Source organism: Polistes fuscatus, unplaced genomic scaffold (genome assembly GCF_010416935.1).
Source record: "Polistes fuscatus isolate 324 unplaced genomic scaffold, CU_Pfus_HIC Scaffold3, whole genome shotgun sequence".
Taxonomy (NCBI): domain Eukaryota; kingdom Metazoa; phylum Arthropoda; class Insecta; order Hymenoptera; family Vespidae; genus Polistes; species Polistes fuscatus.
The window spans coordinates 11,144,263-11,153,659 of NW_025113107.1; positions in this window are offsets into that span (position 1 = coordinate 11,144,263).

Genomic DNA, 9,397 nt, shown 5'->3' on the forward strand with positions numbered 1-9,397 from the left:
AATAAAAGAAAGAAAAAGTATTCCGAGTGAAAAATTTTACAATAACAAAACAAACATTTGATAGAAATTCATTTAAAAATTATAAACTATCCGTGACGTTTGACGTAATTTGATTCGTTGGAATCGAAAGAACTAAAGAGAAAGGAGAGAGAAAAAATAGAATGGAAAGAGAGGAGAAGTGATTTACCTTTTGACTCTACCACTTTCACAACTAGAAAATTATTTTCTTTCAGAACCGAAATAATAGAGATGTCGAACCGAAGGTTAAACTAAATGTCGAATTTTCGTAAATAGAGAATTTATGGCAAAGGGACGTTGTTAATGTATGTGTGTTCTGAATGTTCGAATATCATTTCAATGACTACGAATGAAGAAATGGCAACATGCGCGGAAAAGACACGGGCAAAGAGAAAGATAGAAGAAGAAAGAAAGACAGAGAAAGATAACTCCTCAAATGTTTATATATAAATTAGTTGTTCTAAGACGAAGTAACGAATGACAAATTTTAAGACTCGTTTATTCGTGAGATTGGATAAACAAAAAACAACTGCCGATGAGTATCGATAAAATACATAAAAAGTAATTTGAAAAACCTTGCCACGTCCGGATTTCGAGATCTAACAAATTTTCGAACAAAATAAAATAAAACAATAGATGAGAAAGATCTAACGGACGAATTCGTAAAAGCAAATAAACTTCAACGTTTTCGACGTTAAAACGTTTCGACGTTCGACTAAAATTTTTTTTCATTTAAATTACGAATAATTTTTTCTTATCAGATATTATCCTCGTACGAAGGACTCTCAATCCTCGAAAATACATACAAATATATATACGTATATAAATATATATAGATTATAGATGTACGTTTCTAAAGCAAATTTAAACAGTAAAGATAAACACATTATAACAACTTAGTAATACTTCAAATAAATTCTATATTACAGAAAAAGAAAAATTGGAAAAAAAAAAATATAGTTAAACATAGTTAAACTTAGAGAAAGATGTACCTTATTTTTCTGTTTAAATATTCTTATACCTAAATCAGTTTAAAAATGGTATGAGGCGGTTTAAAAGCAGTTTAAAAGAAAGCTATTTTTAAGCTTAATAAAAAAATATTTAAGAAAGGATTCTGCGGTCACACTGATGGTGTATTTTTTAGAATTTTGATGAAGGGTAAGAAAACAGATTGGAAATAATATTACTTAAGGTCATCATACCTTTCTAACTAAGAAATACCTTTACTTCCTCAGGAAGATCTTCACAACATAAGAATCCTTGATCTAAGAAGAAGGATCTATAACTCTTCCTTCTTCAGAATTCCTTTTTTTTCGTTCTTTTCCTCCCTCTTTCTCAACATTAGCTAAGATATACAAAACTAGAGAAACACAAAGGTCACTTAATCTTCTTTCGAAAATGACGACAGTAGTTATGCCATCTTAAAACGAAATACACATACACTTAAACTTACACTTAAAGGAAACATACGATAACACAATTCTATCTATTGTCTCTCTCTTTCGTCCTTTAATTGTTTTTATTTGAAACTTAAACTACTGATTAGTACCGATCTTTCGATAATGGTTTCAACCATGATCTTTCGAGTTCCAATTTGGAATACTCATTCATTTGGGGATACACAGTATCATATATTGCTAGATCCCTTCCCTATACATTCCCCTTCCAACGAAGAAGTACGTTATAGGTCCGTCGGACTTCCTACTCCCTAGACTTACCCGCCCTAAATTTCTCTCTAAATGTGAAATATTTTGCCGCCAGTTTTCGCTAGTAGATATAAAAATCTGCTATTAAAAAAGCTATCATCCTAGTTTTCTTTCTATGAAGTTTTTCTGTAGCATAACCCTTTCGGTTCGTTTTTTTTTAACATAACTCCATCTTTTCAGCCATCTAACATAACGGCAGCTCGTCATGTACTTTCACTTTTTCTTTTCTTCGATTTTTTCTTTTCTTTTTTACGCTAACTTTCAACATTTTTATATTTACTTTTGCTTTCCAACCCTTTTCCGTTCGTTAAACCTTTTTTTTTCCCGTTTATTTTCTTCGAATCATATATATAATATTTATATCGAAGAATTTTATTGAGAAAAAAAAGAAATATATATGATCTATCATATTAACTCGATTCTAGAAACACACATTCGAGGTAAACAATCAATCCAACGGAAAAATTGTAACAAATTTCAAAAGAATTAAACAAACAATTCTCAAATATTCTCTCCGTTTGAACAATCTCAAACTAGGATATCCAGCAACAGTTATAAAAATAAGTGCAAATTGTATAAAGAATAAAAATGATATAAAGCAAAAATTATATTCTACAAGAAAGTAAGAAAAAAAGTCGGAAAAAGAGTCGTATCGGAAAAAGAGTGAAAATTATATTAAAAAAAAAACCTTTATATTCTTTACCTTAGAAATTTTCCAACGAAAGGGTTAAAACCATTTCATCTCTCGAATTGTTTCTCTATCTTAATCTTTCTCTTAGGGTTTCTTTTTTTTGTCTATTTTTCTATTTTAGGACCAATTGTTGTAGAATATATCTTTCACGTCAACTATTTAACTGACAGGTAATATTATAAATAATTTAATTATTTGGAAAAATGAAACTGTACGACAGCTGTACGGCGGAATAAGAACATAGTTTAAACTAACAAAATATAAAAGCTTCTTGTTATTGAACTTTCATATACACATATGTATGATTCAATAACTTTCCTAGAACATTTATATTACAATGAAAAAATATTCATTGAAATTATGAAGAAATAGAAATTCATTGTAATATGAAATATCGAAGATAACAAATCTTCCTTATACAATAGATTAGTTATATTCGATTACTTTATGTTATTTATAACACAAAACGAATTTTTTTTTCTTTTCAAATATATATTATATTTAATTTGATAAAAGAAATTAATTTATTTTGTCAATTTGTTAAAATTATTTTATTTATTTTTTAACACGCGTCATGCAACTCTAAAGAAATATTAAAAGGTATTTAAACCAGTTCCATCGTACAACATTAATTTACGAGAAATATTTTAATACTAAACAACACAAATATGTTTCCTACACAAATATGTTAATTATATAAATATGAATCATAATCGGATAAAAACAAAAAATTTAATATCTATAAAAGTGAAATCTATTTTTACTAATAGATATAATGACTATTCAATATTTTGGCTTAATATTATGATTATTTATAAAGTAATTTTTATTATTCTGTTAATTTTTTTCACGATAAATCAAATATTAACCTCGATAAACATATATAATTCTTTTTTTTTAAATTATTATATATTTTGGTTCGTCTTATTTTTTCACGTTGCATCATCCATCCTTTGTCCGGTTGTATTACGATTACTAACCTAGGCTTATTAAAACTCCAGTACTAACGTTTAAATTTTACAATTTTTCAAAAGTATTGTTCGTGTATATCGAGAAATTTTAATAAGTAACATTATTAATGACACCCTTTCGAATTATATCAACACAATACAATACGAATCATTGTACTTATTCCGATTTGTAACAATTCAAAGTTATTTATGATCGTAATTTAATACGACAAAATTGATATAAAAACAATAATATTTAACGATCAGTAATTTTCATATTTAAACATTACGATTTATTCGCGTTAAAGAATTATACGAGCCCTATAGTATTCCTTTAAATATAAATAAATATAGAAAGCATGATAGAAAATATAATGATTTGTGCGCATAATAGTTACTTGTTTGAATTGAACTAATAATGAAATTTGTGAATATTTATAGGAATAGATTTTCTCGTGAAAGAATTAAATCTTGGTTTTAAATAAAGTTTTAAATAATTAAGATTAATTAATTAATTAAGATTAATTAATTAAGATTAATTAAGATTAATTAATTAATTAATTGATTAATTAATTAATTAATTAATTAATTAATTAATTAATTAATAAGTTTTAAATAAAGATAGAAAATTGTATAGATCTTAAATAATATCTTAATTATTTTCTTACGGTCTACGATAATTTACAAAATTAAAATCGCATAGAAGCTTTAGTTATAAAATATTCAAATACGTCCATTTTCAAAAGCTTTACACATTCCCATTATATTAACGATCAAATATAATAACTTCAAATACAATATTATAGTTGTGGAAAAGGTATAACTAAGAGAGTAATCGTCTTAACCGTATTTCCATATGTTATTTCTACTTTCACCGAAACAAGTAAGAACATTTTTTCAAGAGGTTAGTTACTGTGGATGAAACTTTAACATTTAAATTTAGAAGATTTGTTTATCTCAACAGATTATTATAACGATCTTAACCTCTTCAGGAATGAATTTTTTCAAGCGAAAAGAAAATAATTTAACTTTATATTTAAATTTTTTTCCCCTTTATTCGTTTTATATCGAAAGCAATTCTTCAAACCAGAACTAATTGGAAAAACAATTATTGTATAAGAAAAAATAGCCATGCCGCGCTGAAAGCACTAGTTCCCCCGTTTGATCACTAAGTCAAGCAGCGCTGGGCACGGTTAGTACCTGGATGTATGAACCACCGCTTGGTGGAAATACTATGTGCAGTTAACGCTAAGACTTCGCCTAGTTAACATCTAGAGCTGCCCAGACAAAGGAGAGGGTTCGAAGGTGAGACTAGCAAACTTACCCTCGGTGAAAACAATAAATAGCTCCCAGAAATAGCAATAAAAAAAAAAGTTATTATAACAGGACGAAGTTCTAATAAAAAGAAGAAGAAGAAGAACAAAATTTGAATTATAGTCCCTGTAAACAAATTTTAATATCAATATTTACTAAACGTAATAGATTTGTGTCGATATTTTTGAAGATAATTATATATCATACGCAAACAATTTCATGTTTAAAAAGGTCTGAATTTTTATTTGAATCCAATATCAAATCACAATTGTCAATGTTTGATTTTATTTTTGTTTGATTATATTTTTTATTTGGGTAAGAAAAGTACAAAAATTAGTACAAAATTACAAAATTTATGAAAAAGTAAAATAGTAAAATAAAGATTATCTTATCTTGTTGTAAATTTCTTTTTTCATTTTATTAGCAAAATGTTAAAATCTTCTTTTTAAGAAAACAATAGAAATAGAAACATTAGTAGAACTCTTCCGTCCATAATTCCGCATAATTCTTTGTGACATTTGATCCCTACGACAAAAATTTAAAGACGAGCCCTTGTCGACCCCTTCAACTGGGTATTTGGCTATTATTCGGGATTTGCTAAGCATATTCTTCTGTTCCAGTCAACAATATACTTGATTATCTAAATCTCAAACCTAAATTTCAAACCTAATCTTCCGAAAAATCTTATTCCGAAAAATCTTAACTTAAATCGCTAAAAAAATTCCTTAAAATTATAAAATAAGTACTTTTCATAATAGTAATAAAGCACGAGTAGACGGACACAAAATTCTTCATATTTTATCGATTTTCCTCGTGTTCGAAATTCTTTTCTTTATATTCAATCAACATAGTTGTTCACATTATTGTGAGTTCACATTAACAGAAAATACCATTCCGTCCCGTAAGGCACGATCTCGTGCCCGTCAATCCTTATTGTATCACAAAACGAGCAAATAAAAAGAGAGAAATATTTGTTGGCCCGAATTTTTTAGCTCTCTCGCAGGAAAAAACCGACGGAGAGGCGAGACTTGGGCCCTACTCTACAATTATCTTTTACCATCTTTTTCTCGCTTATTCTTGCAGATACGAAGATAAACCTCAGAACGTATTTATGTATTTTTCAATTCTCTACAACTTTTGTTTGTAACTTTTTTCGATTAAATGCCTAAATTCTAAGATAAAGCCATTTTGTACCCTTTCTTACCCTTTTTTCTCAAAAACAATACACCCGATTGCAAAAAAATTAGCACCATTCGATTCAGCGTCGTCGAATTACCCTTAGATCAAATTTTTGAGGCCTATTATACTACTATTATACTACTATTAGCTGGTAACATTCTTACTATTTATATTTCATTTGAAAATTCTTACTATTTAGCTGGTAACATTCACCATTCGAAGGTTCATCGAAAATAAACATAATATTCACACAAATCTTAAGAAATTTTCAATATTGATTAAAATCTGGATTCTATATTGTATAGTCTCAAACTTTTTCTTCACAAATTATATCATCGGAAGAATAGAAATGTATGGGATATTAACACGTTCGTCGCCACGTGGCGACGTCCAAATATGGGTGACGCTCTTCGTATTCAAGTTAATACGACTTTCAGGTAGATTTTTAAAACGAATTTAACTCCGTTAAGGATTGTCCTTAAAGGTTCCCCCTCGATTCAACAACGAAAGTAGGTATACTCGTCACCAAAGTATGAATAACGCGTTAAAAGTAATTATCTCCAAACTCTTCTTTCTTACTACCTTCTTATTTGCTAAGAATACAAACAAACGAAAATTGTTAAACATAATATCATTTCATACTCTTAATCCTGTTGTTATCCTCATAATCCTTATAATCTTCATAAAACAATAAATATGTCGAAACATGTTATACGAATCTTTTTATGCGTTTATTTATTTATGTAACACGGGAACGACGCATATTTTTTTCTTTTCACGAAAAAAAAACGAAATATACATTTTTTTCTACTACTAGCAATATTTATCTTTTTTCCTCTTTTTTTCTTTCTTTGAAATTTGAGCTTGGTTAGATAAAAAAGAATTGTAAAAAAAAAAAAAGAAAGCATCGCGTTTTATCGATAGATATTTTTTTCGTTTCTTTTGAAAATATTTATCACATAAGAACAGACGTCTCGTATCTGCAGGACGGAAATGAATACCGTTAACAAGGCCTTGCTCTCGACACAAAATTATTCCAAATGTTTACGGTTTGAAAAATTTTCTTACAAACATTTTTTTAAACGATTCTGACACGTTCCAGAATAGTGTTATAAATTATTCCGAATTATTCAAATGTAACACAATTGATTCTTGTACGTGCATTATTTCATTAATTAAGTATTCATAAGAATATATTGTCCAAGTGAAGAATATATTCCCCAGTGAACCTTTCTTCAATTTAACAAAAAAAGAAAGAAAGACCTTCACAAAGACCTTTTTCGCAACAGGGTTCTTTATAAACTCTTCTTTTTCTTTAAAAACTAACTCCTATTCTAACTCCTTTATCTAATTTTCACGAATCTTACGTAAATAAAATCAAACAGAAAATTTTGTTTTAAAAATTAGTTCAAGTTATAAAATAAATCTTTCATCTCGTTCAATAAATGATTAATGAACTTTTTAACCTTTCCTTTTGTTCTCCATTATATCTTACTTTTTATTTCTTTCGCCCTTCTATTTCCTTTCTAGAAAAATACGATAGAAAGTTTGAAAAACACTTTCGAATATTTCTACTATCAGTGAATACAATTTTTCGCGTCGAATTATTTACTTTTAGTATAAATAATAATTCAAATATATGTAAAAAAAAAAAAGCAAGAAAAAAAATACAAGAATACAACTTTTAGCAAAAATAAAAGAAATAAAAAGATTCAAAAAGAAACGGAAGCATAGTAGCATACGATGCGGACAATAAAGTACCCACACAATAATCGGCATCATGCACCTTTTTTAAACCTACCAAAGAATAGGTAGTAAAAAAATAGCTTCCTAACGTTTCTTAGATAAAAAGATTTTTCCTACAAAAGCAGCACGTTAGAAGCTATTCGAACCTTAATCGTCATAATTATCTAAGCATTATGTATTTCTTTTTTAAGTATTTTTTTTTTCTTTTCTTTTCTTATCTTTTCATTTTTTATATCCCCTAAAAAATTATCGACTATAAATTTTCAACTTAAGTACACGAATATTTAAATGTATTCGGAATCGTGACAAATATACATTTAATTTTAGACTTCTGATGCTGCCCTTGTATCTTGCCGATATTTTCGTATTTTGTTCCAGCTGGTTAAAAGATAGAAGGATAAAAGAAAAATAACAAAAGGTCAAGAAGAATCTTAGAAAATTAGATCAGACATTAATTTTTTCTTTTTTATCGTATCGAATAGCAACAATACACCAATGAAATGATTTAATTCTAAAAGTAAAATTAATTGTTGTGCAATGAAAGAAAACTACTTGGATTTTATTATGTAAGATTCAACTATTTAAATTTTTTAAAATACATGTCCTCATTTAAAATCCATATTTGACTATTTCGTTTGTAAATCACTGTTCTGTTAAACCCTTGACAATACTTAGATTCGTATCAAGGTGTTAACAATTTTCCGTTTCTTTTCAATTTTTGTGAAAGTGACAATAATTACAAAATCACAAATCCTATTAGCATCACACTTTCATTATAATAAAAACGAAATAAAAATATAAATAAAAAAATATTTAAAGAGGGAGAAAGAGAGAGAGAGAGAAGGAGTAAAGGTGAATTTATAAACTATGGGAATTAACATAACCCATGATTGTGATAATTACTTTTCTTTTAATAAAAATATTTCTATTTCATTTTTTATCTATGTCATTAAATTTCTTAACATACAATATGTTTTCTAAACGTTATGAATCACATTTAATCATATCGGAAATATTTGTAAAAGTAAGATAACGCAATAATAACTTACTCGTCTCATGTTTTTCTACATTACTAAAGTTCAGTTTTTTTAAGAACTCCGTGTTATTTAAATCATTTTGTAAGACATGAAGATAAGATAAAACAAAGCGATAATGGAAAAAGTAATTTCTTTAAAAAAGATTATTTTTTTATTTTCCAGGAAAGAATGTTTATTAACGCGTGCATACATTAGGACGTTTATTCAAATTTTCCATCCGTTTTTGTATTTTAATTAAAATAAACTCCTAATTCATATTTAATTAGCTAATTAATTTAATAAATATAATATTATATATTAATCAATATAATTTCGAATAAAAAGAACAAATGAAATTATACAGTGTGTTAAAAAAAAATGTTGATTCGGTCATCCGAAAAGATTGGTTTTATCCTTGACAATTTTATTCCTAATCATTTGGGAGAATAAAATAATCTTGCAAAAATAACTAGTCGGTTTTAACGCCTATTTCAGAATCTAGCTTATATATAGGGTGGAAGAGAAAAATATTTTTCTGACAAAACGCGTGGAGAGTATCTCGTTGATATGAAAGGGGTTAAAGTGCAGCTGTTTAAACGACACTGCAACACGTCCCACACCCACATGAAGGGAACCCATAAGAATCGCTTTTTGTAAAATATTCAGGTAGTCAAATGTATTGAAATAGATTCTATATATATATATATATATATCTTTTCGATTTATTTTTTTCGGACTGATCTCTTGCAAAAAAAAAAATGGAATTTACTTTCTTTT